The 8919-nt window shown below is 31.5% G+C and overlaps 1 long non-coding RNA gene across 2 annotated transcripts; it reads left to right on the top strand.

Moving 5' to 3' along the window:
• The first annotated feature begins 5435 nt into the window (after window positions 1–5435).
• LOC145558613 (uncharacterized) lies at window positions 5436–7697 on the top strand. Of its 2 annotated transcripts, XR_014092558.1 has the most exons (7): window positions 5436–5891; window positions 6049–6135; window positions 6215–6276; window positions 6577–6698; window positions 6856–6951; window positions 7277–7345; window positions 7462–7697. It is a non-coding gene; the product is annotated as an uncharacterized LOC145558613 (long non-coding RNA). The 2 variants fall into 2 exon arrangements; XR_014092559.1 differs by lacking the exon at window positions 6577–6698.
• The last annotated feature ends 1222 nt before the right edge of the window (window positions 7698–8919 follow it).

Genomic DNA, 8919 nt, shown 5'->3' with positions numbered 1-8919 from the left:
ACATTATAGTATTGGCTCTTAATATTTTTTTACATTTTGTATTTAGCAGTTAAAATACTTAAGTTGAATTTGCATGTAACCCTTGTCCAGAACTCAACAGCGTATGCAATGTTGCGACATTTGTGATTGAATAAGATGCAATTTTTCCAGAAATGAAATATTAGTGATTTAGGAGTAAGTTACCCACTACCAGGTATGGGATAAGGCCAGCCCATACCATAATAAAAAAATGATTTTTTTCTATTTTTTAAAAGCTAAAAAGAATTAAAATAAGTAAAAGTGATAGTAGGGGGGTAAAAGCCAGAACCCGCTAAAAAACATTAAAAATCGCTCCAAAGGTTTTGTGAAGGCCGGAAAACCGCTAAACTCTATTGCAGAAAATCCGAGTATATCTAGCTTCGCATCCTGTCAATTGTAATAAGAAGAGGCGGTCTGTCAAGAGGTGTAGTTCTCCCATAAAAGCTGACGTCTTCTTTATCAGGTGAATTGTAGCTACTACTTTGATCGAAATCCAAAAACACGCAACTACCTCCGGGAAAAATAACTGGAAACCATCCAAAAAAACATAACTCAAATACGAGAGACACAAACTATGGCTCTCGCCATTAAAAATGGTGAGTTCTACGCTGAAAAACGTCTGAGTTTGGTCGAAATTGACGATGGTACTTGTTTGTCGGTACTCAGTTATTATTAATTTTTATGTTGTTATTATTGATTTGCATACTGTTATTTTGAATTTGTATACTGTTATTATAGTGTTGAATACTGTAATTGAGAGGAGAGAGACTACATTGTTACAGCATGGGGTAAATAATACGTGAAATTACATTTTTGCCCCCGATATGGGCCCAACGAGCCCATACCTGGTAGTGGTCTATTACTACTCAGTGATTTAGTGGTATTTGTGTTTGTGCATTCCCTCGGTTTTTGATACAGTTTAACAAAACTCGAGTTACTCTGTCCGCATAAAGGTGAGGTCATTCTTAGGCTCGGTCGATAAAGGTGAGGTCAAGTCAGGTCGAGTTGGGCCAGGTCTAATTACAAATTAAACTTGAGTCATGCTAAACTGCTAGGTCCATATGAGTCAGAATTTAAATATGATATTTTTCGGGTAAGTTTCAGATCAGGTTAGTCGGGTTAGGTTTTAATCTGAATTCGGGTAAAAATTGAAATCTATGTTAGTTTTGAGTCGTAATAATATCAACGCGGGTCAATATAAGTTAGTTTAACGACCTGGATAAAATCTAATCACGGGTCACTAAACAGATTACTATAATTTAGGTAAGTAGTAAGTTATGTTTGGTGTTTATTATTAAAACTTAATTAAGTTGAGTGTTATTTCGAGTTCATATCACTAACAGGTCGGGTCAAATCGGTTGTCGGTTAATATATATTCGTGTCGATAACAAGTTATAACAGGTTATAATCGATTTCAAGTTCTAAACTAGTCGGATACTAATTGGGTCCAAATCATAATCAAGTCGGGTCAAATCGGTTTCCGGTTATAATCAAGGTAATTACAGGTTCGGGTTCAGGTCATAAAGTACCAGGTCTATAAAGTTATCAGTTATTGTTGGATCTGTTCGGTTCAGGTTCTATGTCACTGTTTTCACTTATTCTTTGGGTACGGGTCGGATACAGATCATTGCCTATTCAAGTCGGTTTTTCGGATCGGAACAGATTTTGACAGCTCTAATCGAGACTAATCCAGTAAAGTACTCCGTAACATTTTACAAACCCGTACAAATGTACAGTAGTAATAATAATCCTTGCAACGCACATGTGTAACTAGAATCAATAATAAAAATATAAAGAGGCAGATACAAAGCGCATGCAATCAGAATTTTTTATGCTAAATTTACTACCAGTTACATTTATGTCTAAACTTGCTAATTCTAACCAATTACAAATTTACATTCATCTCTCATTTAAGCTAAGTGCTTAAACTTTTTCTTACTCTCATGGCCCATATGTTTAGCCTAAACATGCTAAATTTTAATCAATTACTACTAATCTACTAATTTCACCATCAATTTCTTAGTTTTTAATGGGTCCACTTTTCAATTTGTTTGGATTAATTAGTCACCCAACATAGTTGGTTTATTCCATTTAGTCCCCCAACATTGCTAATTATTCTCTAAGAAGATAATCACGTTTTTAGGGCAAAAAACAACTTCATTATCATTTTAAGCCCAAAAAATTTAAAAAGCTAACTAAGCATTAAAAGTAATAATAGACACAACTATTGCGGTGGGCAGTTGAACGATCAATTCAATTAAGGGAGGATCATTCAAGATTATTACTTTGTTAAAAGAGAATTAAAGTCATAATTTTTTCTAAGTGAAAATGATATAGTAAAATTAAACTTTTTTTAAAGGTGGACCATAATAAACCCTTCAAAGATGCCAAAATTTAGCCTATATATATGCATTTTATGAATTTAATATAAACATGATATATAAAAAAAACAACCTAAACATTATTCTTCTAAGTACATAAACAAGTATATACCTTGTGTGATTTAGAGTCGGGTTAGTTTCAGATCGAGTAATTAGGATGAGGAAGAGGCAAGTGGTGATAAAGAGAGTTGTGGAAGACTCTAGAAACTCAACCAATTCCGCGGTTGCATATAGAAGTGTAAGGTACATGGAGTGCCAAAAGAACCATGCGGCTAATATTGGAGGGTATGCTTTAGATGGGTGTAGAGAGTTTATGGCTAGTGGAGACGAGGGCACGAATCTTGCGCTTGTTTGCGCCGCTTGTGGCTGTCATCGGAGCTTTCATCGTCAAGATGTTCAGACTGAGGTTGCTACCGAGAGTTCTTCATCACTATATTCATCAATTGGATCTTAATTAAGCTACTCTTTAAGTTCATGTTTTAAGGAAAAAAAAAAACATATAAATGTATAAGTATAATATGTTTTGAAGGTATCTTGTTTTTAATAATTTATGGGTGTATTTCTATATGATGGTTGAATTTGAGTTATATATTTATATCGTTAGTTTTGTCTTCTTATATTAATTTGATTATCCTTCACCAAGTTAAAAGAGCAAATATAGTCATGATTGTTTCATTAAATTCATATAGTTTGCACGAGTCATACAGAAATAAATTAAAAGCATGTGGTATATAGTTGTTTAAGAAAATATTTTGGAGTATATATTTTAGAATGTAGTTAAGCTTAGATCATTATTACTTTTTTATTATATTATTGCTACGTAATATAATTTGGTAGTAGATAGATGCTAAATAAATAATTCATTGATAAATAATAAGTTACATTTTTTTATTTTATTTTTTTGAAACCAAAATAATAAGTTACATTTGAATAAGGGGCAAAAGAAACAAAAAAATATGTAATAATAAATAAATTCCTAATTAAAAATTCTACTGATCAAGGAACTACATTAAAGATTGGTTTACTTTTTTTTTTTTTTTTTTTTTTTTTTTTGAGGAAAAATATTGGTTTACTTTTTTTTTTTTTTTTTGATGCAATGTTTTTTTAAAAAAATTATTCTAAAAATAAAATAAAATCATGCTTTAAAAACAACAAAATTATGAATGACACTTACAAGATTTATTATCTAATCAAAACATATTAAACCCATATTATTAATCTCAAATTAATGGCATATATTATCAGTAAGGCTTAAGTGTATGTTTGAATGAATTAGTGGACTAAAGTATGTTAAAATCAAGTTTTTTTATACCATGTATATATGTAAATCAGTTGAATTATAAGAGTTTGTTGAACAAAGAGAGTATCACGTGTCACATAATAAACTTGCTCGAAAATGCAGTTTTAGTATACGTAGTATATTAATACATTGTATGATAGATTTGAAATTTAAATCAACAGTTAGTTTTAACCTAATTGCATAGAGTGCACCCAAGCTTATATCAATGACAACGCTATTTGCTTTGCCACGTATTATATCGATGTTTCTTGATAGAAGATGTGGTGCCATGCATGTCATATTATACTTACTATTGTTACACCTGCATAGAAAATTAAAATTTGTAAGTGTTTATATTTAAACTCTCGTCATGACCTCATGTTCATTAATGTTAAATTAAACATCTACCACCACTCCAACACATCTTATAAAAAAGAGTTAATCGTGTTCATAAATGGTTATGTAAAAAAGAGTTAATCGTCTTCATAAATAGTTAACATTTAATTTTTAGCTCATGCATAATTTAACAAAATAACAAAATTAATCTTATGTCTTTAATTGATTTAGGGCATGTTCGCATTTACCGAATTGAGTTGAACTTAACTGAACTAATTGGAGCTGAACTGTACTAATAGAGCTGAAATGAATATTTTATGAGAGAAGGAAATTAGGAACCGAGCTGAACTGAACTAAACTGAACTGAACTGAACTGATTAGAGCTGAACTGAATTGAACTTATCTGAAATTAAGTTGAATTGAACAGGCCCTTACTTAAACACATAGGCTTGCTATTTGAAACATGTGAGCCGAAAATGTATTGCAAATTTATTTTAAGATAATTTTGTTTCATGAAATATGTCTATTTTATTGGAATTTCTAATAATAACTGAAGAGCTAAATAAACTAATACCTTCTCCGTTCCTTTATTGCAACATTGGGGGGGGGGGGGGGGGGGGTTGTGTGTTTGAGACACGAATTTCAAGAGATATAGTGATGAACAAAAATAGGGATTTAGTGATAAGGAAAGAGAAAGAGAATAAACATATACAAGTAGGAAAATGTTGCAATATTTGTTTAACCTTTTAAAATGGTAATTATTAACGTATATGTTTAACGGAGGAAATTTTACATATAATTTTCAAAATAATGGATAATAATGTAGATGTTCAATACTCCTGTTTTCAATAAATTTTATGATTCTTTATAAAAATACCAATCTCTACTTTTCCATATTTATATTTCACCTAGTTTATTATAGATTTTTATTTTCAAAATACATATTCCCTCCGTGTTTTAGTAATTGTTACAGATTGACTTTTTCACTATTCACATAATGGTTTTGACTTAATTGATTAATATATTAAAAAAAAACATATGTTATTGTATAATACATTGTTGGATTCAATATAATGTATATATACTTTCATAAATATCACTTTTCCTATAATTTTACTAATATATAATTAGATAAATTAATGGTCAAAATTGTGTCTTGACATGCATGTTTGGTCAAAATGTAGCACTTATTTAAACACGGAGGGAGTACATTAACTTGAGGTCCTGAGGCATCGCACAGGCTAAAAACTAGTTGTATAGTTGTATCTAGCTTATTGAACTCACTCAATGGCTTGAAGTTCAGATCAATTCTCACTACAAGAAAACAGTTCAAGGAGGGCGATTTTATTTTGGCAAAGAGGGCAATTTGAAGTTTGCCTTCTTATAAAGCATCAAGCAGGGCATACGTAACTCGCCCTATTTTATTGTTATCAAAGAGGGCGAAAAACAAGTCGTTGTCTTATACTTGATCAATAAGGGCGATAGAACTAAATTCGCCCTCTTTGATCAGACAACAAGGACGAATTAAACAATCGCCCTTTTTTAAATAGGGCGACCTTAAAAATCGCCATCCTTGATAAACAAAGAGGACGGATTGTAAACATTTGTCTTCTTTGGCTCCTTTCTCGCACAAATAACAAAGACGAGTACGGAGTACTTAGTAAAACACTGTGGAGTAAGGCAAACCCAGAAATATAAAATTGTAAAATCTTTCTCTCTCCTCACAATATGAGCATTCATACTTCGTATTCTCCATTTAAGCGGATTTTGAGCTTTCTTCTCCATTGAAGCGATTTTCGAGCTTTCTTCACCATTGAAGCAGCTTCTGAGCTTTCTCCTCCAATTGAAATAGCTCCTCCATCAAACCAATTTATCAGGTAGTATTTGTTAATTTATCGAAAATATCAATTTCAAAATCTAGGGTTTAACACTAGTTAATTTGTTCGAATTTTTAGAAATTGTTGCTAGGATTCAAAATTTGTTGCAGATCATGCGAAATTTATGGAGTTAAGCTTCTGATTGTCGTTATTGCAGCGAGTTCTGAGCTTTCTCCTCCATTGAAGCAGCCTCTGAGCTTTTTCCTCTGCTGAAGCAATTTCCTCTATTAAAGCACCTTCTTAGGTAATGTGTTAAATTATCAAATTGCAATTTCACAATCTAGAATTACTGCTAATTAATTGTCTCATTATATTTAATTTAGGGTTTGAAGCACAATTAGTTTGGTTCGCTGCTCAAATTCCTTAGTCAAGTCACTAAATTCTGGTATTATTTGAATAATTTGTTGTTTTTTTTAATTAATTGTTTAATTTTTTCATTATACATGTCTATTATCTGATATTTGTTCAGCTGCATTATTTTTTATTTTTTTTTTTATAATTGTGATCTGCTTTTATACAACAAATTGGTTATGAATGACCAATTTTCTATCAGTTTGGTTGAGTTTAACAATTCAAATTTTAAGCAGCATATTTCTTGTTAATATTGGTCTTGAGATTTGAAAATTGATGTGTATAAATTGCAAATTCTGAACTGGCTAAAGTGTTATATCTTCAACTGCTCTAGAGTCATTTAGTAGCATACTGATGAGATAGCTGCCCTTGAGACTTGGGACAATGGCAAGCCTTATGAGTAAGCTGCTAAAGCCGAATTACCAATGTGTGTTCGTCTAATGAGATATTATGCAGGTGAGTATTGAAACAGGCTAAGGTGTTAGCATTGCCTCTTTTTTTTCTTTTCCTGAATGTCTAATTCTCCAATGTGTGTCTATCTAATGAGATGAAGTGTCTTTAGTTTGTGTGGAATTTCTCATTGAATTTCCCTATATTCATGTTTGTGTGGAAGGTTGCGACTACCTTAGCATGCAGGTATACAATTGTTTTGAAGAGTGCAGAACAAATACCATCAACTGCAATCTATGCCCCAAAGCTACTCCAAGAGGTACTTACACAGTGAAAAGTCCCAATATGCACCTCTATTCATCTATTCCAACTTGTTTTGCTTCAAAGATTACACAGTGAACAAGCTAAGTAACTACTGATTGAGGAATAATTCCACAGATTAGCATTAAAATTAATGATTATAATGCAGAAACATTTCATATCTTTAATAGGGTTAATTAGGTTCCTGATAGAATGATCTGATCATCATACTAATACATCTTTCCTTGGCAAGCTTGATTATGTGTTGCACACTTTTCCGGGAGTCAATAATTTTTTCATTGTTGAAAACCTCCTATGAGCTGAGCTTGAGTTTTGTTGGACAGATTACTTTGTGGGATAACTTTGAATAGATAACTTTGTAGACATCTATTCTGCAATACTTGTTGGGCAAGGTCAGTTCTGAATTTCTGATGCTTTTGTATGTATTAATAACCTATAACATCTTTATTTTTTTTTCTCTCACTATTTACCCTCTTCTGTTAAACTTTCAATTCTTTGATTCCTTCAGAAAATGGAGTAACAACATTACAGGAATAATTGAATTGAAGAGTAAAACTGAATTCTGATGATTAATTGCAACTCTATTGTGGAAGACAAGTGAAGACAAGTCCAAGGACACTCGAACCATAAATTTCAGCTTCACTAGCAATGGAGTGAAAATTATATTGCAGTTGTGCATTATGTTAGCTTAATTATGTTTGTTGTACAAGTAGCATGTTTATGAAAATAGTTTTTTTTTTTTTTTTTTTTTTTTTTTTTTTTTTTGGTTTTTGTTTTTTATTGTAAAGACATTCTCTTGTAATATACTTTTTGCTAATAAATAATGTTGATTACATAATTATATAAATTATTGTATTACTTTATATATGCCCTGTATTAGAGAACTAATTTTTTTTTAAAAAAAATTAAAAAAAAAAAAACAAACAGGGCGATTTTTTGATTTGCCCTTCTTGATAATGGACAAAGAGGACGACTAAGGTGCCCTGTTTGAGTTGATTTCATAGGGCGAAAAAACTAGTTGCCCTGCTTGAATCAGTCAAAGAGGGCAAAAAATTTCGCCCTCTCTGATCTCATTCAAAGAGGGCGAAATTTTTTGCCCTCTTTGATCTCATACAAAGAGGGCGAAACATCTAAATTGTCCTCCGAAGCTAATACAACGATGCTAAGAGGGCAACTTTAGGGCGATTTAAAAGTCGCCCTCTTTGCCTAAGAAGGCGAAATTTGGCTCTAAGAGGGCGATTAAAGTTGCCCTCTTTGATCTTATTTCTTGTAGTGTGAAGTCATTCCTCTAAACTCTTGTCCTTTGATCTTCCTCTTACACTTCCATTTGTCAATTACTCCCTATTTACTAATTGATCCCTTTAAAATGGCATCAATTTTCTTTTTGGTTTAATTCATCCCTTTGAGCTTATCACAGTACATATTCATATGCATAACACTGATGACCATGATGAGGGACCATGCATGACGTTACTCTCACCCAAATAAACATCAATGTATATATTTATTCAAAAAAGATTTGTGATTAGCTTTCCGTCCTAAGCTATTCTTGCTAATGAGAGTATCACAATAGTTTTGTCTCGTTCCATAAAAGAGTGTTTACTCTGTCCAAAGAATATTCTTTGAAAAATCAGAACATATAAAATTTCTTTACACTACTTTTTCTATCTAATTCAAGAAAAAATTTGAAAAATGTAAGTAGATATAAGATAAATTTGGATAAAGTAGGATAAAAGGGATGCTCCATTTTGTCATAATGAGAAACTTTGTTTTTCACATGGTATTTTCGTAAATAAATCAACAGCTTTAATATCACTATTATCCCGGCTATTATTCTATGATTTTTTTTATTTTTAATACTAGAAAATATCTTATAGAAACTCAATATACCTATCCTATGATTCTATGAACAAGTATTTAAAACGATGGATAAGATGGGCAATTAGACAAATTTTCTTTATATTGA

The sequence above is a fragment of the Chenopodium album genome, chromosome 9, assembly GCF_948465745.1.
Source record: "Chenopodium album chromosome 9, dcCheAlbu1.1, whole genome shotgun sequence".
Classification (NCBI taxonomy): Eukaryota; Viridiplantae; Streptophyta; class Magnoliopsida; order Caryophyllales; family Amaranthaceae; genus Chenopodium; species Chenopodium album.
The sequence above is the reverse complement of the archived record's forward strand: the minus strand, read 5'-3'. Positions and strand labels throughout refer to the sequence as shown.